The 26,725-nt window shown below is 35.0% G+C and overlaps 1 protein-coding gene across 1 annotated transcript in view; it reads right to left on the reverse strand.

Moving 5' to 3' along the window:
* The window catches only part of LOC134486294 (large ribosomal subunit protein eL8-like), a 33,344-nt gene that overhangs the window by 1,636 nt on the left and 4,983 nt on the right, over positions 1–26,725 (reverse strand). The window lies entirely within an intron of this gene.

Genomic DNA, 26,725 nt, shown 5'->3' on the forward strand with positions numbered 1-26,725 from the left:
TGTTCTAACATTTTGTTTCTGGTTTGACGTCAAATAACATATTTCCTGAACTTTTAAAAATAAACTGTCCTCAGAGGAAAATGAGAATCACCTCTTTACTTATGTATTTTAGAGTATTAAATATATTTATCACAAAATTCTTTAAAATAGTGTTTACCAAAAGACCATACCCAGCAAATAAAGATTTATCCCTTAACTTTTCTTAGTCTTTTATATTATTTTGAAAAAGCTTGAAAATTTTTACATGATTGCATTGCCTTTTTTCATAAGTTTTCATAATTACTCAATCTTTTATTTCTTTAATTTTGTTATGCTTCAACAAGATACCTCATCATATATTCCTGTTGGCTAACTAAGATGCTATTGTCTATAATCTTATTTTTTTTCTTCTGTATACTTCTGTAGTTAAGTCAACATATTTGCTTTCCTTCTGGAAGACAGCTTTTGCTCCAATAAGGGCGTCCCTAGAATATAACTTGTTCATCTTTGGATCCTTGGCATGGATGCTCTTGGATTTCTCATATTACTATGATATCATGCTTACTATGCACTAGCAATCACTTGAGATTCTTCTTGTCATTGCTTTGTGGAGAAACAAGTGGGCAAATGGACTTAGAAGTGACTGCGTAGGATCCTACAATATTAACAGTTGTATGTCATGATAGTATTAATAGCAAATTACCAGCAAACACTTCCTAATATATTCTAACAAAATCATTTTACAAATTTTGGGATTTACATTAGTTTGATATTACAAAGACCAGAGAGTTGAGCAAAGCTTTGTCTAATGAAGCCAGAAGGAAGAGAAGTAATAGAACCTGTCACTGGTACACCACTTAATTGACTATCATGTCATCCTGTCTTATTCTGTCATTGCCCAAGAGAATAACTGGGTCTCTTAAACAAATATGTCAGGTCAATATCATCATTTTTATCATCATTTCAAGATTATCATAAAATAATATATCATGAACTTATTAAAACTTTTAAATGGACTTGGGGCTGGGACATTTTTTTATTTTATATTTTATGTATTTACATTCTAAATATTATCCCCTTTCCTGATTTCCCCTCCAGAAGTCCCCATCCTATTCTTCCTCCTGCTGCTCATATAAGGGTTCTCCCCCACTCCCCCACCCACTCCCACCTCTCTGGCCTCGCATTCCCCTACACTGTGGAAATGAGCCTTCACAGGATACAGGAGTTTTTCCATGAGGTAAGATGTTTACTAACTAACCAAATTAGAGAACTAGGGTATCAATAATAGCCCTGGCCTTAAGACTAAATCGTCATTAAGTAAACATATCAAACATCAACTTTGGGCCTATGCACACATTTCACTCACAATATTTGTGTCCACAAAATGTAAACATGATTACCACATCCACATGCATATGCAAAACCACTAACAATCTAAATAAGTCATATATTTCTCACAAAAATAAATTCTTCATAATAGTGCATACTTTTCTTTCTCTTATAAATTTATTTTTTTAAATCTTATTGGTTTTATTATTCATATTTCAAATGATATATCCCTTCCAAGTTTCCCCTTCACAAACTCCCATCCCTTTTCCCCCTACCCTCTGCTTCTATTTGGGAGCTCCCCCACGCAACCCACTCTAACCTCACTGCCCTAGTATTTTCCCATTCAGTATCCACAGGACCAATGGTTTCCTCTCCCACTGATGCCCGACAAGGCCATTCTCTGATACAGAGACGCTGGAGCCATGGGTCCTCCATGTGCACTCTTTGGTTTGTGGGTTAGCCCCTGGAAGCTCTGGAGGTTGGGTTGGTTAATATTGTTGTTCTTCCTATAGTGTTCCAAACCCCTTCAGCTCCTTCAGTCCTTCCCCTAACTCCTCTACTGGGGTGTTTTTGTTGATGGTTGGCTAGTAGTTCCACATCTGTATTTTTCAGGCTCTGACAGCTATATCAGGATCCTGTCAGCATGCAACTTATGGCATCAGCAATAGTGTCTGGGTTTGGTGTCTGAAGATGGGATAGATCCATAGGTGAGGCAGTCGCTGAGCAGCCTTTCCTTCAGTCTCTGCTCTACTCTTTGTTCCTGCATTTTCTTTCTTTGGAACAACATTATGTTAATATTTTAGATGGGTGGATGGCCCCATCCCTTAAGGGAGGCCATGTCTAACATCTGGATATGATCTCCATAGGTTCTCTTTCTCCTTTGTTGGGTATTTCACCTAATGTTATCCCCATTGTGTTCTCAGAGACTCTTGTTTTCCTTGCATCTGGGACTTTCTGGTGGCTACCTCTAGTTCCTCATCCCCCACTGCTACACACCTCCATTCAGTTTCCTGACTCTATGTACTTTTCCCCGGTCTCCTCCCATACCTGATCCTGTCTTTCTTTCCCCCTGCTTCTTCTATCTCCCTCACAGGCCCCTCCCTCTCTCTACCACCTATGATTATTTTGTTCCCCCTTCTAAGTAGGACTAAAACATACACACTTTGGCCTTCTTTCTTCTTGAGCTTCACATTGTCTATGAGTTGTTTTGTGGGTATTCTGAGTTTTTCCTTAATATCTGTATATCAGTGAGTATGTACCATGTGTGTTCTTTTGCATCTGGGCTACCTCACTCAGGATGTTATTTTTAACTTCCACCCATTTGTCTGTGAATTTCATGAAGTCATTTTTTTTAAAAGCTGAGTACTCCATAGTGTAAATGCACCACATTTTCTGTACTCATTTCTCTGTTAAGGGACATCTGGGTACTTTACAGCTTCTGGCTATTACAAATAAGACTGCTATGAACATAGTGGAGCATGTGTCTTTGTTATATGTTGGGGAATGTATATGCACATTCGGTATATGCCCAGAAGTATATAGAGTGGGAAAGAACCTCAAAGTCATTGGCACAGGGGAAAATTTAGAGTTTGGGTTCTAAGATCAACTATAAACAAATGGGAATCTCATAAAATTGAAAAGCTTCTGGAAAGCAAAGTAAATTGTCAATAGGACAAAATGGCAACCTACAAATTTGGAAAATCTCTAGCAATCTTACATCTGATAGGGGTTAATATCTAATATATATAAATAACTCAGGGGTTTAGACACCAGAGAACCAAATAACCCTATTAAACCAAGCAGCATACACCAGCTGATATGACACCCTCAACACATAGACAGCAGAGGACTGCTGGGTCTAGGTTCAGTCAGAGAACCCTAGCCCTCAAAGACTGGAGGTCATAAAGAATGGGGAAGTCTTGTGGGGTATGAGGTTGGGGGTTGGCAACAACCTCGTGGAGACGGGGGATGGAAGAGATACAGAATGTGCAAAAATGTGGTTCAGAGTTAAATAAAGAATTCTCAACTGAGAAATCACAAATGGCCTAGAGATACCTAAAGAAAAGTGCAATATTCTTAGTCATCAGGAAAATGCAAATCAAAAGAACTCTTAGATTTCACCTCACACCAGTCAGAAGGACTAAGATCAAAAGCTCAGTTGACAGCACATGTTGGTGACACATGGAGAAAGAGGAACAATTCTCCATTGCTAGTGGGATTGCAAGATGGTACAACTACTCTGGAAATCAGTCTGGTGGTTCCTCAAGGTACCAAAGTACTACCTGAGGTCACACCTATAGTGCATAATTCTCAAATGTCTGCTTCCAAAATACCATCACGGTTGAAACTAAGATTCTATTTAAAATATTTTCTATGTTTAAAGAAAACATCCCCAAAAATATTATCACTCAATCTAATTCTTCAGTTCTTACTAAATTGAACCTACACAAGTTTGTTTTGCCTCTTAGTGATTATTTAGACATTTTTAAGTAGAATTACATGGATGGACAACACCTGACACTAGTGGGTCTATTTAACTGTATAGGCACTGGAACAGAGCTTAGCTATGAGTGCTTAGATTCACTCAAAGTATTAATGTTTTTCAAACTAGTATTACCATTATCTCTTAAAAAGGCATGGCTTACTTAGCATGTGTGAGCTTTATAGCCAGAGGGATAAACTGACAGGAGGAAAATATATAAGAGAAATAAAGCTGGTTTGATTTTAAACTGGCAAAAATATTATAATAAAAACAATTGTAGCTCTAACAAGGAGAGTCATGTATGTGAATATCAGCATTCTGCATCTAAGTATGATTAATCCTAGATATATATTTAGTTTCCTTGATTAGCAATCTTAACACTTTTAAAAACAAATAGAACTATGTAATTGGTGAGATTACAACCACTTTGCCTACAGTGATATGACAAATCTATACCTTAACAATATGTATTCGAAAACAGACTTTTCTTACATCACAGAAAATATGGCTTTTTTCCCTATAGAAACTATCATCATATGACAGATTTTCAAAGCTCAAGATTAATATAATTGTGGATGTAATTTATTCCAAAGCTTCATTTGGCAAATTCTACATAATTACCTTCCATCAGCAGAAAATTATATTGATAGTAAGTAAAGTTTTAATATGAATTATTTTTTGTGCAAAGAAAATATGTTTCATAGTTTATCTAGAAAGAGCAAATTCATACAACTCCCTTCATATAATTACATATTAACTTTTAATAATTAATTTACTCATAGAACCATCTAACAATATTAAAAAACAAATCCTTCTTCCACAAGTAAGTGATTATTGGTCATAGTCCTCAATGATATTAGCAAATACAAAGTATGCTGTTATTGCAGTTATCAGATTATTCATAGTTAGATGTCATTGGGTTAGGAGTTTACATTAACAGATTATAAAGTCTCTGGGATATGGATTAGAATGTAAGTATGATAACCTTTTAACTTACCAATAAAAGTGTACTGTGAAGCACACATAGTTTTGGTTAAAAGTTCTGAGTTTTCACAGTAATTTCATAAGAGAGCCAAAAAGATGCCGGATTTAAAAACTTACTTTCAGATAGAGGGCCAAAAATTAACAAACATGTGTAATACATTGAATCAGTTGAATAATAATAGGGAAAGTGTATTTTTGATGCATAACTTATTAATTTTAGTGAGATTGAATTATGAGATAGCATCCTATTATTCTTAAAAGAAATGAGAATATCACCCATTTTTCTAAATATTTTTGACTCTAAACTATGAGCATTTAATTCAGTAATAATGGTGGAGCAAAACACCCCAAAATAAATTAATCTGTTCATGATTCATTTGTTGAACAATAGCCTAAAATGTTCTGCATATGAATGAAGCAAAATGAATAATTTTTGCCTTGGTCTTCCTTAGTTTACTTAATATATTATGTTCTGTTCTTTATTTTCTAAGTATCTACTGGGCTCTAGGTGACTTTATTTTGCAATCTAATTACAGCAAGAAATTTAAAACGATAGTCCAATTGTGTAGAAAATTTTATACAGATTTTGATCCAGAGTCAATATGTGTCAGATTTACCACTTTATTAAAAGGTTTTATGTGGACTTATGTAAGACAAGTAATCATTCTATTTTAGACTCTTGTTCATATGCTTTGGATACCTATTGATTTCTTTTCTGCCCTTAGGGTCAGGCAAAAGAAATGGTAGATGACAAAAAGAGAAACATTCATAGATGTGTTTGCATAGGCGAGAGAAATCCCATGAGGCCTTACTGTACAAAAAGAACTACCAGTAACTAAGACATGCTTAGAGTAGGAAATATTCTTTTCCAGGAAAGTACATAACAATTCATTAGCCAATATCAAATATTCAAACCCCAAAACATATGTACAAACAACATTAAATAGAAATAGGAGATTGTATTTATGCATTTAGGAACACACACACACACACATACACACACACACACACATCAACATTTGACACAAAAAAAGGTCATGTATTTAAAATATAGCAAGACTTGGAATATGGTAAGGTTTGGATGAAAGGAAGGGTAGGAAGAAATTATGTGACAATATTAATCTCAAAAATTAATTTTTAAAAAGAGAAATACAAAAACAACGGGTTCTGGAGTACTTCATGACCCACTGATGTCCCTTTATGCCTTTAATCTTTATTACTTGATAAACACTCTGAATCCAAGCATCACAACCCAAACTTTTTCTTGCACAGAGATGTTGCTTGTTTGCCCGTTGTTAACTTGGAAGATCAACATGCCCCTCTGCTTCAAACACCATTCCATGGGAAGCTCATTCCTATTTGCTCTTTAATCACAGTTTCCACATAAGGGATCAAGTTCACATGTAACAAATAGCTGAAATAAAATTTTTGTAACTCAACAGAGGCAGGTGTAGCTGCAGCCAGGAAGAAGACACAATCTCTGAGGATACCATAACTCTCTAGAACTGCAGACCTAATGCCCAAAATAAGATCTGCAACATTTGCAGAGACTCCTAGAAACTGCTATAGATTCTGTCATATACAATTCATTTTAAGGATTCAACTTTATATAAACTGGCAGTTCAGAAGCAGTCTCTAAGGATATGTTGCATGTCACCCTAACGCAAGTACCCGATCAACTTGTCCAAAAGTCAGGTAAGAGCTCTCCTCTGTTCTAGACTGCTTTGTTCAAATAGTGAATCCAGTGTTTTTATTTTCCTAACCGGACCTGGCCAGCTTCAAAGATAAACTGAGGCAGAGTGTAGAGTTGGAAATCGATTACTTAGCAGGCTTTTTTCTGAGGGAGTAAAATAATTCTCTGGAGCAGGCAAAAAGGATGAAGGAACACATGCATGCATACACACACACACTCATTCACACACACACACACACACACACACACACACTCACACCTTTGGTGGATAGAGCAAAGCTCTAACCAACTTTACATGTATGCATATATATATATATATATATATATATATATATATATATATATATATATATATATATATATATATATACCTATGCATGTTTAGTGGGTGAAGCAAGGCTACAACAAATTTATTTTTACCCAGCATTTTCATACCTCCTGCCACAAAAATTTTCTACATGAGAAAAAATTACTTCATATTTGCATTATATGTGCTCCAAAAACAATTACCACAAGAACATATTCTTCATGAACAAATCAGAACAAAGGAAATTGCAACAGAACTATTGATTATGTATTCTTTTGAAACTCATACTGAATAAATCATTTCCAATCTATCTTTCTTCAAGTTCGTCATAACACCAAAGCAATAATGCTTTGTCATTGCTTAACAGAATTTAAGCAAGCTAGTCTATAATAACAATAATTTCCTACACTTAACTGACAATTCATATTAAACCAGATATGATAGATCATTTTCTATTTTACAATCTTTTGATTTTGAAATCTTGTTTACCTAAACTGACAAATAAGCTATTTGTCTTTTCTTATAATAAAATGATTTACTCTTTATTCATACTCCTGTGCTTTCATGGTGCACAATGAAATCACTGAAGGTACCCCTAGATCACAAAGTCCAGGAACTCAGACATCCAATCTAGAATAATATTTTTATCATTAACTTGCTTCAAGTCTTTTTTATTGACAGTACAATTACCTGTTTGTAACACATGAAAGCTCACTGAAGTCCTTTTTTAACCTATGCAGCCCTCACTATTCTACAAGGCTTGCTATACATTCTACTCTTAATTCTATATCTATTGTATTTTTCTGGAAAAACAAGTTAAACCATTTCCTTAAACTTTCTATCAAATATCCTAACTTCTTAAAGCTAGTTAAATCAAATAAGAAATTGTGCAAAATCATTAATTCACTTATCTGTATTATTTTATGAAAATCAATCTTCATATTGGTCTGCAGAAAAATTGCTCAAAGACTAGGCTGTTCCCCAAGAAGTAATCACACCAGACTGTAGGCAGTCTCCGCATACCCAATCATACCATGCTAGAAGCAAGAGGAATATAGCACTGACAAACCCGAGAAGGAAGCCGGACAGCAAGAAGCAATTGAGAGACAGAATCTCTGTGCCTCTTGCTGCTACATCCATCGCAGCTGTGCAAAATGGTGGATATCTCCAAGAAGTTCACTTGCTCATTGCAGCTCCTCCTTCATAGCATCTGCCAAATTCAAGAGCAGATTTAATGTGAAGACAAATACATTTTTGTTGCTGCTTTCCTGATACAAAAGTAGTACTTCATCATACCAATTCATATTCATTATATTTCAGCTATTTTAAGTATCTTCAGGAAAAATAGAGTTAAAGGATTTTTCTTTGTTTTAGAGTGCTATATTATGCAATATATGGTTTTGCTTTAGATCTTTATATTAGAAAGTAATTTTATACTATTATATTTTAAATAATGTTCGAAACTTCTCAAATTTGTTTCTGTCCACGATGTTTGCACAAAGTTTCTAGTGCTATATAAGATGGACATTGTTTTATAAACATTAAAAAATCACTCACAGTGACTTATGTGGGAAGGGCAATTAATATATACCTATAGTAAAGTATCTTGAGAGCAAAGTCAAGCCTGTGTTTAGAATGTGTTAAATGTCAGAATGAGTAGTTTAACTAACTAAAATATGTATTCTTTGTAACTTCATTATATCTACAAATTCATCCTGTAGATTTGTAGAACCAAAAGAACAATAGTTTTGGAACAAATTATAATATATAAATGCTGTTTATACTACTATTGTTATTTGAATAGTTTTGGGCCCCATAGAACTTTGTTTTTGAATGGTTGGCCTGCAGGGGATGGCCCTATTAGATGTCACTTTGTTAGAGTGCACATGGCTTTTTTGGAGGAAGTATGTCACTGTGGATGCAGGCTTTGAGGTCTCGCACATATTCATAAATGTGCTCAAGCTATAGCAGTATTGATATGAAATGCTTGTTGATCAACATGTTGAACTCTCAGCTCTTCCTCCAGCACCAAGTGTGTTGCCATGATACCATGTTTCCCACCATGATGATAATGGACTGATCTTCTAGCTATGTAAGTCAATCCTAATTAACTGGTTTTTGTTTTGTTTTTGCCATTGTTGTTGTTGTTGTTGTTGTTTTTGTGTTTTGTGAGAATTGCCTTGATCATGATGTCTCTTCACATCAATAAAACTCTAAAGAAAATAGAAGTGAAACCACAAAATTTTTTAAGGTTTTAAGTAAAAAGAGATAAGAAGTTCTTTTAGAGGATAGATATGTTTATGGAGAGTTGAAAAACACATAATATGTTTGTAAATTCAAACTTCAAATTGTGTACCATATATTTGTACTTATTATTTCAGCTGAAAATTAAAATTAGAGCAATAAGAAGTAATTAACAAAGCCGACATACAACTTCTAAGTTTGTTCAAATTAAAGTTTATTTTGGTAATATCCTACTATGTAAACTCTGTATTGAATGGCATAGAAAGATTTTACACTAATAATTTCAGTAATACTAAGGATGAATAGCCATGCAATAATAAATATATTAAATATATATATGTAAATAACTGATACTCAAAAATGTTTTTGTATACTTTATATTCTCAATTCAAGTTTTCCAAAGAGACTGACATCCTGACTCCTAATGAGAGAAAATGCACATATGGAAAGACACCAGGGAGTCCTGAAAGAGGCAATGTTATAAAAGCTTACTGCTATCTATTGTGATTCTAGTAATTATGTTTTTATTGTTATGATTGTCTTTAATTGCATCTTTAACTTTAATAATCCCAGGGTACTAGTGATGTTAAGTATAAACTAAATTATTTACAACTAACAGCTGCAACAATTAATACAATGCCAGAAGAGAATTCTATGAAAACAATAATATTGTATTAATAATTTTGAAATGTTATAAAATAACTAAATAGAAAGATCAGTGCAACTGGTGACACCCATTCTGTATCTATATCATGAGTAGCACATTACCACCATCTTTGTTCCTTATGTATTTCCTTATAAACAACTTCCAAAATTACACACTAATAAGCTGATATGTATTCATTACTGAGTACGACTGAATGACATGCTACTTCTATTCACCAATGATTTATTAAGGCAGTAAAACATAAAAAATAATTTTCATTTTTTCACTCAGAAAAATAAACTAATCAATACCTTCTTATTCTATGTCTGTGCACAAGTGAATAAGTTACCTCAGGTATCTAGGTCTCTGTAGCAAAAATCTCACAATCTCTTTAACTAATGGCTAACATTTTATTTTTCTAGTGTTGTCTTGTTTGGAAGATGATCTTCTCTCTTTCTTGACTGTGTTTGATATTAGTAAGAATTATTTCCCAGAAGTAGACAGATTAAAGACACATAGAAATTAGTATTTCACATGATTATGATTTTTTTACATTTACAGGATATGAGTATATATCCTGTGTTGAAATCCTTTGTACAGCATATTCAATGTTGCATAGCTTGACATAGATTCTATACTGATTTAGCAAATTTTTGCATGCATGACTTGGACATGTAGTACAATAAACAAATATGTTCTTTGTCTAGGCTAGACACTCTGGAATAATTTCCTGAAATGCTAGCCTAAGTGTAAATGTACATATATATTTTTATACCTGATCAAGTTCCTATTGTATTGCAACTTAATTTTAACTGTAGAATGTTATCATAGATGTGCTACATGATGCATATACAATAGCTCAAAGCCCTGAAAAGAGAATAGATGCTTTCCTCATTAAGAGCTTTTCCTGCGTCCACAATTGTTCCTGCCTAAAGGAAAAGGACAAAAATGGAGCAGACCGTGAAAGAAAGGCCACCCAGTGACTGGTCCAATTTGGGATCCATTCTGTGCATACCAAATCCTGACACTGTTACTGAGGCCAAATTGTGCGTGTAGACAATGACCTGGCATGGCTGACTTCTGAGAGGCTCTAAGAGCAACTGAATGAGATAAATGCAGATACTTTCAGGCAACCATTGAACTGAGGTCAGGGACCTATATGGAAGAGTTAGAGAAATGGAAGGGGATAGCAACCCTGTAGAAGAACAACAGTGTCATTTATCTCAGACCCCTCAGAATCCCCAGATTGTAAGCCAAGGAACTACACTGGTTCACAGTGCCAGGCACATGTGTAACAGATGACTGCCTCACGTAGCCTCAGTGGGAGTGGATGTACTTAATCCTGTGGAAACTTGATGCCCCAGCAAAGAGGGCTGCTGGTGGGGGTGAAGTGGTGGAAGATGGGTGGATGGGGGAGCACCCTCTCAGAGGCAGGGGAGGGAAATGGTGTAAAGAGGTCAGGGAGGGAGTAACTTTGAATATCAATTTCATACTTATAACAATATTTTAGGTTAAAATATACAGAGATTTCCTATGAATTTCAGCATTTTGCTTTTAAGAGACAGTTAAATTCAAGTGACCTTCCTTAGCTCTTAGATATCAGCAGATTATTTGGTATTTGTCTAGAATTTCACAATCATTATAATCAGGTATATGTAATTTATGAACTACATTATTTTTTCATATTATATTTCCTCCTGTGACGAAAATGACACTGATAGAAGTGTGAACATGCTCTCAACTCCAATCAACATAAATCACAGTGAAAAATGTTTGACTTACCTCACTGTTATCACTGTTATTGTACCCATATTCTAGTGATGATGATATCCAATAGTGGTTACAAACTTAGCAGAATTTTCCTTTATGAGATTAGTTCTATAATTGATCTAACATTTCCTCCCAAATTACAATAGTACTACTAATCAAATAATACTGATTATTTTAGCAGGAGGATACTGAAGTGTTTAAACATATTACAAATTACCAAAATAACCTTCAACAAAAAATATAATTTTGTTTACTATACCATTAATATTATTAAATAACTTATATTTAACATATAAAGCAAAATCTAATTTAGAGTATTGTAAATAAATATATGTATACATATATTTTATTAAATATTATCATCAGTAGAATACAAGCAGAGTAACAGTGATAACAGTGAGAAAAGTCAATAATTACTCATTATTTGATTATGTTGATTAGATTATATTTAATATATAATACTATTATATATTTTATATTATATTATAACATAATCAAGGTATCCAGAGTCAGAGAAAGAAGTAATCACCTTAATTAGACTCAGAAGCCATTGACAATTTAGCGACTTCTTTGTTTATTTCATTAGTTTCAGATCATTTTTGACAATTCTGTATATACTTTTCCTCAGGGGACATGATGTAACAATGGCTATAGTTAAAATGTTGACTACAATGAAATTCTCTACTACAAAACTGTAAAGTTTTATAATTAAATATAGTCCCAAAGCCAAAGCTCTGACCCATAATTCTTCCTGTAATGTAGGGATGGAAATCAAGAAGAGCCTGAGGAAAAGAAGGTTCAGTGACAGGCCCAAAGTGGGATCCAGCTCAAGGGGAAGCCCCAAGGCCTGACACTATTGCTGAAGCTATGGAGCACTCACAAAAAGGGACCTATCATGACTGCCTTCCAAAAGATCCAACAAGCAGTTGAAAGAGTCAGATATAGATGTGCACTCAACCAAGGAACAGAAGCTGCTGACCCCTCTGGTTGAAGTAGGGAAAAGTAGGAAGGAAGGTAAGGAGAAGGGCAACCCTGTAGGAGGACCAGCAGTTTCAATTAACCTGGACCCCTGAGATTTCTTAGACACTGGACCACCAACCAGGAAGCATCCACCAGCTGAGATGAGGCCTCCAACACATATACAGCAGAGGACTCCTGGATCTGAGTTCATTCAGAGAAGATGCACCTAACCCTCAAGAGACTGGAGGCCCCAGGAAGTTTAGAGGACTGGTGGGGTGGGTGAGTTGGGGACATCCTTGTGGAGATGGGGAGTGTGGGGGATGTAAAACTCTCTACGGGTAGAATGGGAGTGTAAAACTTAATTAATTTAAAAAGTTTTATAATTAAATATAAAATATCTCTTTTTGAACTATAAAATTTAATTCAAAGGACAGCAATTTGGTAAAGCTGTCATCTTTCAAAAATTGAAATCAGTCAGTATTCCTTACTTCCTGGTACACTATATATGTATTGCATTTCAGCTTGCGAATGCATCCTACACTTGTAGACTCATGTGCCTTTCTCTCAATTGACAAAGGATACAAAAAGGCAGTTTTTTTTTTCTTTTCTGAACTTGGCATAGCTTTCGGATGCTTGAAACTATGTAGGCAGTCAATTAAAAGAGACAGCATAGTGTACGAATTCAGAATACTGTATTGTTCAGTTTTATAAGTACACAACCAATGAAAAGGAACAAAACCCTTCGCAATATTCATGTTCTATAATTTTCAACCTTATGTTATTTACAATTCATTTCCTCTTAAAGTTTGAAATAGATTTCTCCTCTATATTCTGTTGCTGAGGCTGCCGATTTTGGAAGGGCTGTGGGTACTCAAAACATTGTATTTATATCTCATAGACTGTTCAGTTTCAAACATCCAAAGACGCATGACTAAGAATCATAGAGTTTTCAAGTTACTTAACAGGTAATAAATTAAATAAAACCAATTAAAATTTTGAATGATGACCATTCTGATACATATCATTTTATTACATTACAGTGACATTTTTCACTGGACAAGTGTTGTATTATATAATGGGTCTAGTCATCAGAATTCTAGATGGACCTTTTTTTTTTTTATAATTCCGTGAACTCAAAGAGTAGAACTCTCCTGGTTACTTTGTGACGTTCAAGTTTTACTTTTTCTCTTATTGGTTATTTTATTTATTTACATTTCAAATCTTATTACCCTTTCCAGTTTCCCCCCCACAAGCCCTCTAGCCCCTCCCCTCCCCCAATAGATTGTGATAATTGCCCTTGAGAATAAATCATTATCCTTTGAGGAAGAGCAAGTCACTGTGGGATACATGTGTTGGTGTTCAGCACATAAATGAGGACATTAAGATATACATGTATGTCCTTTGCCTTATAGAAGCTTTGTAGTTTCAGGATGTCTCATTTATCAATTCTTGATCTGAGAACCAGAGCCATTGGAGATCTGTTTAGAAAATTTCCCCATGTGACAATGAATTTGATACGCTTTCCCACGTTTTTCTTCTATTAGATTCAATGTATCTGGTTTTAGGTTAAGGCGCTTGACTCACTTGAACTGTAGCCTTGTGCATGGTGAAAAATATCTATTTTCATTTATCTACATACAGACTGCCAGTTAGACGAGTAGCATTTATTGAAGATGCTTTCTTTTTTCCATTAAGTACTTTTGGCTTCTTTACAAAGATTAAGTGTCCTTAAGTGTGTGGTTTTATTTTGGGGTCTTCAATTCTATTCCATTGACCACACTGTGTGTCTCTATAGCAATACAGTGCAGATTTTACCAATATTGCTTTGTAGTAAAGTGTGAGTTCAGGGATGGTGATTCACCTAGAAGTTCTTTTTTTGGTTGTTGTTGTTAAGAATTGGTTTTGCTTTTCTGGTTTTTTTTTTTTTTTTTTTTTTTTTTTTTTTTTTTTTTTTTTTTTTTTTTTTGCTTTTCCAGACGAATTTGAGAATTGCTCTTTCCATATCTTTAAAGAATTGTGTTGGAATTTTGATGGGTATTGCATTGAATCTGCAGATTGCTTGTGGTAGGATAGCCATTTTTACTATGTTAATTCTACCAATCCATGAGCATGGAAGGAGATCTCCCATTTTTGAGGTCTTCTTCAATATCTTTATACAGATACCTGAAGTTCTTGTCATACAGATCTTTCACTTATTTAGTTAGACTTACCCCAAAACGTATTATTTGTGACTAGTGTGAAGGGTATTGTTCTTTAATTTTTTCTTAGCTCATTTATCATTTGTATAAAGGAAGGCTACTGATTGTTTTAAAATAAATTTAAATGTATACAGCCACTTTGCTGAAGTTGTTTATAAGCTGTAGAAGTTCTCTGGTAGAATTTTGGGGGGTGATTATGTATACCACCATATCATCTGCAAATAGTGATACCTTGACTTCTTCTTTGCCAACTTGTATCTCTTTGATCTCCTTCTGTTGTCCTCTTGCTGTAGCTAGAACTTTGAGTACTAAGTTGAATAGATATTGGGAGAGTGAGGATCCTTTTCTTGTCCATGATTTTAGTAGGATTGGTTCAAGTGTCTCTACATTTAATTTGATATTGTTGGCATTGGGGATTTAGCTCAGTCGTAGAGCACTTGCCTAGCAAGCACAAGGCCCTGGGTTCGGTCCCCATCTCCGAAAAAAAAAGAAAAAAAAAGAAATGCTATTAATATTATATCGTTGATTTACTATATAGTTTTTATTATGTTTAGGTAAGGGCCTCGAATTCTTAATTTATCTAATAATTTTAAAATGAAGGGGTGTTGCATTTTGTCAAATGTTTTTTCAGTATCTAATAGGATGATCATGTGAATTTTTCTTTGCGTTTGATTAGATTAATGGATTTTCATATACTGACCAACCTTGTATCCTTGGGATGAAGCCTACTCGATCCTGTTGAATGACAATTTTGATGTGTTCTCGGATTCAGTTTGTGAGAATTATATTGATTATTTTTGCATCGATATTCATAAGTGAAATTTGTCTGATGTTCTCTTTTGTGTGGTTTAGTTATCAGAGTAAATGTGCCTTCATAGAATGAATTTGGTAGTGTTTTTTCTGTTTCTATTTTATGGAATAGTTTGAGGAATATTGGCATTGGCTCTCTGAATGTCTTATAAAATTCTTTACTAACCCCACATCTGATAGAGGACTAATATACAAAATACATAAAGAACTCAAGAAGCTAACCACGAAAAAAAAATCAAACAACACAATCTAAAAATTGGAGTACAGAACTAAATAGGGAATTCACAAGAAAAGACTCTCAAATAACTGAAAAGCACTTAAAGAAATGTATAAAGTCCTTTTTGACCAGGGAAATGCAAGTCAAAGTGACTCTGAGATTATACTTTATACCAATCAGCGTGGCTAAAATCAAAACCTCAGATGACAACACATGTTGGCAAAGGTGTGGAGAAAGAACACTCATACCTTTCTGATGGTATTGTAAAGTTGTATAACCACTCCGGGAATAATTTGGAGGTTCCTCAGAAAATTGGAAATAGATCTACCTAAAAAGCCAGCATACCACAGTTGGAAAAATAACCAAAAGATGCCCTACCATGCCACAGGGGCATCGTTCCACTATGCTCATAGTGGCTTTATTTGTAATAGCTGGAGGCTGAAAACAACTCAGATGTCCCACAACAGAAGAATGGAAACAGAAAATGTGCTTCATTTACACTAGAATACTACTCAGCTATTAAGAAGGAGAACATCATGAGTTTTGCATACAAATAGATGGAAATATAAAATATCTTGAGTGAGGTAACTGAGACCCCAAATGACACACATGGTAAATACTCAGTAATGAGTGCACATTAGCAAAAACAAATGTACAGATTACTTAGGAAACAATCCACAGTACTCAAGAAAGTTAATAAGCTGAAGGGCCCAAATGAAGGAACCTCAATTTGGGAGGGAGAAGAGTGCAATTATGGGGTCAGGGTGGATGAGGGATGTGGTTGGAATAGGGGCGGGGGGAAGTAGGGAACTTGATCAGGTATTTAGGGCGGTGATAAAACCTGGAGAGCCAGCAGAAAAAATAGAAACAGCAACCTCAGAGGCGGGGGGGAACCTCTAAAATGTCCTGGAGACCTGGGAGGTGAGAGACCCTCAGGACTCAAAGAGATGAACCTCGGATGAAATGTTCTACAATGGGGAAGGAGAAATTGTAGAGTCTACCTACCTCCAATGGACCGACAGGACATCAAGTGGATGGATGAGGTTGCCATTCCACAGTCAAAAACTCTAATGCAGAATTGTTCCTGTCTGAAGCAACTGCAGGGACAAAAAATGGAGAAAAGCATGAGAGAAAAAAGGTCTAGTGACAGGCCAACATTGGGGTACAGCTCTGTTACTGATGCTGTGGTATGCTTGCAGACAAGGATCCTGGCATGGCTGCCCTCCTAGAATCTGAACAAGCAGTTGAAAGATTCAGATGCAGTTAATAGCACCCAACCAAATGGACAAAAGTTAGGAACACGTGTATTTGAATTGTGAAAAAGCTGGATGAAGCTGAAGAGAAGGGTGACCTTGTAGGAGGACCAGCAGTCTCAAGAGTCTTGGGACTCTCAGTCATTGAACCATTAATCAGGCAGCATACACTAGTTGATATGAGGCTCCCAACACATATCCCGCATAAGACTGCTTGTTCTGAACTCTTTGAAAGAGGTTGGACCTCTCCTTAGAGTGGGGAGGTCTGGTGAGATAGGGATAGGGAATTTGTGTAATCCTCCTGGAGATGGGTTGACAAGCTATGGGATAAGGAGCAGTGTGTGTGTGTTGGGGGGGAGTGCAGACCTGGAGAGGGTTGAAGATTGAACTGTATAAAAAACAATTTAAGAATATAGCCTTCTGGTCTCCATCTGCACCCAGATCCAGGACTATTCCAAAGCCCTCAGATGACAACTCTGCCTGCAGAGAGCTAGTCTGCCAGGGGCACTCTCCCTCCTAAGAACTCAGGTCACAGGTACTTTTTTTTTTTCTGAGATACCTTACTCGGGATGGTATTTTCTTTTTTCTTTCTTTTTTTCCATCTTTATTTAATTGGGTATTTCTTATTTACATTTTAAATGTTATTCCCTTTCCTGGTTTCCATGCCAACATCCCCCTAACCCCTTCCCCTCCTCTTCTATATAGGTGTTCCCCTCCCAATCCTCCCCCCAAATGCCGCCCCAACCCAAGAATCCCTTTCACAGGTACTTCTTAGAGAGTGGAATAAAATAGTCAGAGGAAAAAATACACTGACAAAGTGTGGAACAGAGACTGAAGGAAAGCCCATCCAGAGCCTGCCACACATGAGATCCATTCCACATGCAGACAGGAAACTCAGTCACTATTGGGGATGCCAAGAGGCTCAAGCTGACAGGAGCCTGATAAAGCTATCTCCTGAGAAGCTCTGCAAAAGCCTGACAAGTACAAAGGCAGATGCTCGCAGCCAACCATTGGACTGGGAACAGGGTCAACGGTGGAGGAGTTAGAGAAAGGACTAAGCTAGCTGAGGGTGTTTGCAACCTCATAGGAAGAAGAACAGTATCAGCCAACCAGAACCCCCAGAGTTCCAAGGACTAAACCACCATCCAAAGAGTACACAGTGGAAGGATAGGCCCTTGATCCTGTGAAGGCTCGATGCCCCACTGTAGGGGAATGCCAGGGCAGGGAGGTGGGAGTGGGTCCATGGGTGGGTAGGTGAGCACCCTCATAGAAGCAGGGGAAGGGGGTTAGAATAGGGGATTTGTGGAAGGGAAACCAGTGAAGGAGGATAACATTTGAAATGTAAATACATAATCTAATAACTTTTTAAAAAATGATAAAATTCAAAGAATATTATGAATCAAGCAGTTTCTGGCTGTTAGGAAATTAAAACTTGTTGCCACAAAGCATCTCTTTTCTTTAGAAAAATATCTATATAATATGTTGTCAAAATATTCATTTGGGAGTCTAAAGGTAAACTGTAATAAGTCTGTAAGTACCTAGAATTTAAATACATGCCTGGCCAAATTGACTTTGACATAAATTTTAACTTTGAGTAAACAGATTTTATTCTTGAAATATTTTGTTGACTAATTTATTTTAAGTGTGAACTTTAGAGCAAAATAGTGAACATTCTATAAGTAAAAAGAGTTTATTTGATTTCTAACTTTTCCATCTTAATGTTGGCTCTTCTCATGGCCAAGAAAATCACAACTACTAAAAATGAATGAAATCACTAAGATTATTTTCTTCTTTGGGTTATTTATGTCTAGTTAAAAAGACGGCAATTAAAGTTTTAAATTAATCTCTCAGTACATTGCGGAATATAATATGTTCAATAACAATGAGAATTTTTTTTCAAAAAGAAATGGAATTCCTTCTTTTGGTTAATTGCTGGTGACTTAAAAATTTGTAAAAGTATTTACATAGGCTGTACAGTCATATGATGTCTCCTTGTCTTGCCTTAAATGGAACCACTTTTAGATTTTCTCTGGCAAATGCCTGACAAAAGTGGAGAGGAGGGTCTAGCAACAGTAAATGAACAATTCAATGAGGACAGTAGGGTGTTGGAAAGTTCTGAACAGTAATTCTTTTTACTTAATTATTTTGTTTTAGTTCTAACAGAAATTTAAGTACTTTTAATAGAACATAGATTGTTTTCACATATGATAAATCCAGATTATAGTGTCCTTTCTCTCCAGTCCTCTCAGTTTATGGGCACTTTCCCTCCCCCTCTCCCCAGATCCACTGCATTTAAGTCTCTCAAGGAAGAAGTCAAAGAAGACCTCAGAAAATCAAGAGACCTCATCTTGTTCTTTGCTCTGAGTTAATGAAAGCATTCAAATGAAAACATCATCTTTATTCTTAACAATAGTGTAACATGCAGAAGTCAGATTAAATTAAAGTTAAATTAAAAACATCCTTGCTCTGCACAGACTGATTTGCCTTTTTTTTTTACACAATTCTATAAGCAACTCAGTAAAATATGTGGTTTATCACTGAACTACTAGTATGTATTTATACAGCAATCAAAATTCTTTATATACTTATACTTCTGAAAAACATATATGTATTGTTTTATTTCTAGTACTTTTACTTTCTTATGTTTTTAAGATATAAAAATATTTCAATCACTTTATGAATAGTAAATGCTCCCGTTATCCAAAGCATTATAAAATAATAATATTTTTCTTCATTTTTCCTTTTTTACAGTTGGCTATCATTTTGACACATTATTTTAGATTGTGAAAGAGTAATAATAGTATGTTAGCATTCTTTTCCATCATTTAATTTTTCTGATAAAAATACCTCATTGTTTTTTTTTTGTTTTTCCTTTTTCATATTCAGAAGCTCAGAAATTTAATCATGGGAATAATTTTCCCCATTTTATTCCAGTTTTGTGTCTCAGTGTATATCAACAAGAAGGTAAAACACTCTCTCCTATTGGAAATCACATCCCCCAACACACAGACGCATATACTCACACATGCACACATTATTGTCTCTGTAATATCACTTCCATTTATAATCTAATTTTGTTATTTATTTTGTTATTTTCTACCTCCTTGAATTGACCTTCTGTCTTTCCCATAGGCTACTTCCACTTTACCTTTCTCCATTTTTCACAGCTCATTCCAAATTTATTAATCTTTTTTCATTTACTTTATGACCTATCATTTTATTCACAAATTTTAATGAACCTTTAATTTTTTTCAAAACCTATTTTAATGATGACTCTTAAATGCTTTAACCTCTCTTGTGACCCAGCATCCAAAAGAGGTAGTGTAGTAGAAATGAAAGCATCCTGGGGAAGTGGACCTGTTTAGAAGGGTTCTTTGGAACAACTTCATTTGTGTTGTCTGAAAATCAGTAGTTCAGTTCACATGTCAGCAGCAGCAGCAGCAGCAGCAGAAGCAGCAGCAGCAGCAACAACAACAACAAGAACAACAACAACAACAGCAGCAGCAGCACCAGCAGCTCAATTCACTTGCAAACATTTCAAGGGAAGTTCTTGACTGTGCCTCTCCCAGTGACTCCAAGATCAGTGAAGACTCAAGACTTCCAGGCATTGCACATCTAGCTCTACAAGCAAGGCTGGTTCAGCCTCTGGCATGGTCCATTGAGTCCTATTGTATCCTTTCCTCCATGTGCCCCTAAGCACAAGTCTTATATTAGCACGTGCATATGTTACAGTTGTCATCACTCTGCCAATCAGCTGGACTCCACAGAAGAGGCAAGGAAGTGCAGTACACCACCAGTATTTTTTTTTACTTCATTATCTATGGAGTCCAGACAAATGCAGTTCAACTACTCAGTGTAACGCAGACCAATACATGCATGCTGTAAGCAACAAATCTTTCATTATGTGTCCTTTCATGTGCTTACTTTAGCAGAACATCCTTTTATCTGTATCTGGTTTGGTGAAATATTCCTTCAAAACTCTCTGCCTTAACCTTTCAACTGTGTCCACTTTGGCTTAATATTCTTTCTTGTGTTTGCCTCAGCAGACCAGCTTCCAATCCAACTGACTTTCCAAGGAACCCTTAAGATTCCACTTCATTTTAATTTAACCTTTGCATTGTATGATAATTCTCATCTGCCATCATAGTTTTTTAATTATCATATAGGATGATTAAAAATAATTTTACTATGTATATTAAAAATTCCCTCAATTTTGCTTATTGTAAAGCTAATGTTACTAAAAATAATTATTAATTAAAGCCCATAGTGTACATATTATCTCATGCTTTATACTCCTTTAGTTTTGAGAATGCATAAAATTCATTTATATACTGTTATACTTGGCATCACTGTACTACAAAAACCCTTATTCAAACTTAATGACACCAATCCCTCCATTCTCTAGCAACCTAAATTCTTTGTAATCTTAACTTGAATTTTCAAGAATATTATAAATCTGACATTTTGTAACGTGCTTTTTTTTAAAGTAACTATTTTATTGGATGTATTTATTTACATTTCAAATGTTATTCCCTTTCTCAGTTTCCTGTCCATAAGCTACTTATGCTCTCTCCCTCCCCCATAAGTGTGTATCCCCCATCCACCTTCCCTTACCTACCTACTCAACATTCCCCTGAACTGGAGGTCAAACCTTGGCAGGACCAAGGGCTTTCCCTTCCAACAAGGCTATCCTCTGCTACATATGTAGTTGGAGCCCTGGGTCAGTCCATGTATAGACTTAGGGTAGTGGCTTAGTCTCTGGAAGCTCTGGTTGGTTAGCATTGTTGTTTATATGGGGTCTCAAGCCCCTTTGAGCTCTTTCAGTCCTTTCTCTCATTCCTTCAACGGGGATTCCATTCTCAGTTCAGTGGTTTGCTGCTGGCATTCACCTATGTATTTGCCATATTCTGGCTGTGTCTCTCAGGAGAGATTTACATCCGGTTCCTGTCGGCCTGCACTTCTTTGCTTCATCCCTCTTCTCTAGTTTGGTGACTGTATATGTATGGACCACATGTGGGGAAGGCTCTGAGTGGGTGGGCGTACCTTCAGCCTCTGTTCTAAACTTTGCCTCCCTATTCCCTCCCAAGGATATTCTTGTTCCCCTTTTAAAGGAGTGAAGCATTCGCATTTTGGTCATCCTTCTGGAGTTTCAGGTGTTCTGTGCATCTAGGGTAATTCGAGTATTTGGGCTAATATTCAATTATCAATGAGTGCGTACCCATGTGTGTTTTTCTGTAATTGGGTTACCTCACTTAGGATGATATTTTCTAGTTCCAACCATTTGCCTATGAATTTTATGAAGTCATTGTTTTTGATAGCTGAGTAGTACTCTGTTGTGTAGATGTACCACATTTCTCTATCCATTCCTCTGTTGAAGGGCATCTGGGATCTTTCCAGCTTCTGGCTATTATAAATAAGGCTGCTATGCACATAGTGGAGCATGTGTCTTTGTTGTATATTGGAACATCTTTTGGGTATATGCCCAAGAGAGGTAGTACTTTTACAAATTGATGTTTTATCTATAATAATATGTATTCAAAACCCTCATTGTTTTTCATAGGTTGGTGGCATTTTCTCTTAAATAGATCAAAAAGCAGTTCTAGGATGATTAACGTGGAATTTTTGTTTGGGCTTATATTTCCAAATATATCAACACTTGAGAGTGACTGACCTTTAATAGAAAGAATAAGATTTGAGGATTCTTTTTTTTTTACATTTTGAGAAGAAGAAAATTCCATTATTTCCTTGCCTTTCCTCCCTTTAAAACCTCACAGATACTACAAATTCTCATCTTCTTGCTTTTATTGAAGTTGATGTCCAATTCTCTCTCTCTCTCTCTCTCTCTTTCTCTCTCTCTCTCTCTCTGTGTGTGTGTGTGTGTGTGTGTGTGTGTGAGTTTGTGTAAAGAAATAAAACCTGTTCTTTTATAGATACATTTTCCTGTCTGATCATTTGATATTTAATAACCATCTGTGGGACAGACTATATCTCGAAGTCTCACTATTTTGTAGATGTCCTTAATTACTGGTCAGGATTGAGGACTACTTAGTTTCCTCCATCTTTGTTAATATGTTTACTAGTGTTCTTACCTAGATCATGTTTACTCAACCACTGATATTGTATGTGTGTGTGTATCTGTACATCTATGCCTTGGATTTTTCTAAACATGCTAATAGTTATACTTTGATAATAACCATGAAGAGATTTTTTGAACCTTATATTCATAAGAAAACCAATTACTCAAATAAAATTTTGCATTAAATACTATAGAAAATTGTGATTTTTTTCTCCTCTTTGAAACATATCATTTGGAGTTCCTTTCCATTATTACGAAAAATTTGCTAAAAGTTAGAAACTTCATAAAACATGAATGGACACTGAAATCACCACTTTAAGTCATAGGAAACAGAATAAAATATAAAATAAAACTTTGGATCCTACTAAGTAAAGAATCTTAAGAATTTTATAATTCAAAATAAATATGTAAACATGCAATTGGGAGCCCATATTCACAACAAAAAGTAAAATGAAGAAAACAAAACAAAAATCCTAACCTTAGAGAATCTTTTAAAACAATTATGGGTTAGATAATTTAAGGTTATCTAAATAGGACAACTGCCTATTTTTATTTGATACCACATGTTATATAGATACAGTATTTATGTGTGGACCATTTAACTATATCTATATTTATATTCCTATTTATTGATGTATGCTGGTATATTTAGTTATGTACTGTGTCACTTTCTTGGTCTGATTTACTTTGCTTACAATGATGACCCAAGTTTTATTATTTTTTTTCTGTAGACAGCATAATGTCATTTATGTAAAATATTTGGTCTTTGTTATTCTGCCCTGGTAATTTCAGAGGAAGCAGAGCCATCTTGCATTCTGTTGAATTTTACTCCTATCACACAAGACAAAAATTCAGCTTGATTTTCATTTTAGTTTAATAGCTTGTTTTCAAATTTTATAGATATTATTTATTTAGTATATACCTCTTTTGCCTAAAATTGGGTCTGTATTAAGCATACATTATCAGCACTTTTGAATGAACTGAACAGAATTATATACTTATTAATGTCAAACAAATTTTGGAAAGAATTGCATATAAACCTATCATTGATGTTTGTTCAGTAATGTACACATAACGATTAGAATGTATAAATTATTGCTATTGAGAAATCTGTAATCCAGTTAGCCTTTCTTCACCCCTTTCTTATATATCTTTTGCTAGCAGTGTTTTGACAACAATCACTGACTTTACTTGCTCTAAGAAAATAAATAAACCACACCATTGCACATTTGATATACAATAATTTTATTGATTTTATTGTTTGAATAATCTACATATTTCAGCATTAACATTTTGAGCTAGGTGCTAACCTTTTTTAGGAAGTATAAAATCAAAAATTTTATGCACAGCATCTCAAATTGCAGTAAAATTATCTTCATGTCATTATTAGTACAAAAAATTTTCCAAATCCACCATTGAATTGATGTTGTCTCTAATTTTTCTATTGAATGTTTTTCTTCACCCTGTATGTTTCTTAAAGTCAAATTTGCTTCTTGATTACTTGTGAGTGGAAATGCTGATAATTAAACCCAGGGAGTTTAACAGCTCAGGAAAGCCAATAACATTGATCTATACCCACATACTCCATGAACACGATTTCCTAACAAACAGTAGGTATCTATGGAGTGCTGTCTGCATTCTAACTGTTGTATCATGTGTTCTTTATAATCAACCATGATTCCACTTTTAAAATTTAAAAGAGTCTATTTTTATCTCCAGAATGATTTTATATAATGAGAACAGAACTAATCAGTGTTATGCATAAAAAGCTAATAAAACAACAAATAACAATATGTTCACTAATGATCACAGTTTTCTGTGCCTTATCTAAGGAAGGTCAAAATAAAATAGACTTAGGTAAGGAAGAACTGAGGGATGGAATATTAAATTACAAGCTATAAAAATAGAGGAAGGAAAGGGATTCTTCCTGGTAGAAAAGGGAAACTGATGGCAACTGAAACTAAGGACCTCTCTAGCTAGGTCATGTTTGTCAGTTTTTCTACTTTGGGCCCATCTATGCAGTGTAGCAACACTTAAATTTCAAGGACATATGGACAAGGCCTTGACAATATGGCATAACACAATTGACGGATAACTTAGAACTCACATGTGAGGTCAAGGCCAGCCTGACCTACAGAGCAAATGCAAGACATCCTAGGACACACAGAAAACCCCTGTCTCAATAAATGATAATAATTAAATACACACTATATATCACTCTAGAATATAATATACAATCTTGTTTTGATATATTAATATAAAATTGTAATATGGTCAATGTTAATGGTGGTATTGTACATCTCCTTTGAGAGAAGTCAAATTGAAGCAAAAATAAATAGAATGGGATCATCTAAACTTATGATGACTTCAAACTGCCAGACAAAAGATACATTGTGATGGAAGAGATGCTTTGTGTTTGTGTCAACAGGAAGGAAAAAATTGATTTCATGCAATTGATAAGAATCAGGTTTCACAGAAGGAAGCCTCATGAATATCTTGGATACATTTAGGAGAAAAAGAAATCAAATGGACTGAATGGGTAAAGTGTAATGTTTACCATTTACTGACATAACTCTGAAACTGACTGGAACATATTAATGTCTCCAGTTAGACTTCATCTTACTAGAAGATGTGGTTAACTACAGAATTCTCATGGCTTAGAATTACAAACCATCCTTTCAGATGTCATGAATGGATAATTATTTTAGAGTTTGGTTATATAATCATCTTCGATTAAAGAGAAGGCAGATGTCTTTCACCAGCTCAGATGGAGAACACCTTAACCGTTTCATACATTGTTGGTACAGAATTATGTATTACTGAAGAAAACTTTATGGTCACGGAAAAAAATGAAAGAGAGCGAGAGTGAGAGCGAGAACGAGAGTGAGAGCGAGAGAGAGAGAGAGAGAGAGAGAGAGACAGAGAGAGAGACAGAGAGAGAGACAGAGAGAGAGAGAGAGAGAGAGAGAGAGAGAGAGAGAGAGAAATGCAGAAAGAAAGAAAGGGCCAGATGATCTCAATTCCTTCAGTTTCATAGACTGATCCAGTCAAGACTTCACTTAAGCTTGAATTTTCACAGCATGCAGATGCTGGACAGCAATGATTACAGACAGCATTCTTTTGAGTTCACCAATTTCCCAATCTCTTTTGGTCCCCCCCCCAAAGTAAATTCTTTGCCCCAAATTCGGCAGGGATCAATTTTTAGAATGAAGTTGTCCCAGACTCTTAAGTTTAATGACTTTGGTCATTTTTAGAGTTACAGATACATTGTGATTTTAGAGGATGATTATAAATAATTATGGTTTTAGATGAGGAAAAAACAAAATTCAGAGCTTAGACTCAGGGATTTCTGTTTTTCCTTTTGTTTTCTATATCCTTTTTTCTTAGATAAAGAAAAGGGGAATGATAAGAAAGATGAGTAATATAGATATATCACAGAAATAACAGAATAAAGGATATACTATTGAATCTATTCTTCAAAATAGATGAGGTCATTTTGTTAATTTTGCTTATATTTATATGGATTATATTATGTTGATACACATTTAAGGTTTTCACTAGTACAAATCTTTGCATATAGACACAAATTTAAGTTTACTTTTGTTACAATCACAAGATTTCCAGTCCTTTTAAAACTACTATTCCAATCTGTTTAGAATATTTAAGAAACACAGGTTGATAGTCAGAGAAACAAACTCATGGTTATATTAGATACTAGTTTGGATTATCACAAAACTATGCATCCTTAGTTAAACAGAAAATAAATAGTTAGAAATG

The sequence above is a fragment of the Rattus norvegicus genome, chromosome 3 (genome assembly GCF_021556685.1).
Source record: "Rattus norvegicus strain SHRSP/BbbUtx chromosome 3, alternate assembly SHRSP_T2T, whole genome shotgun sequence".
Classification (NCBI taxonomy): domain Eukaryota; kingdom Metazoa; phylum Chordata; class Mammalia; order Rodentia; family Muridae; genus Rattus; species Rattus norvegicus.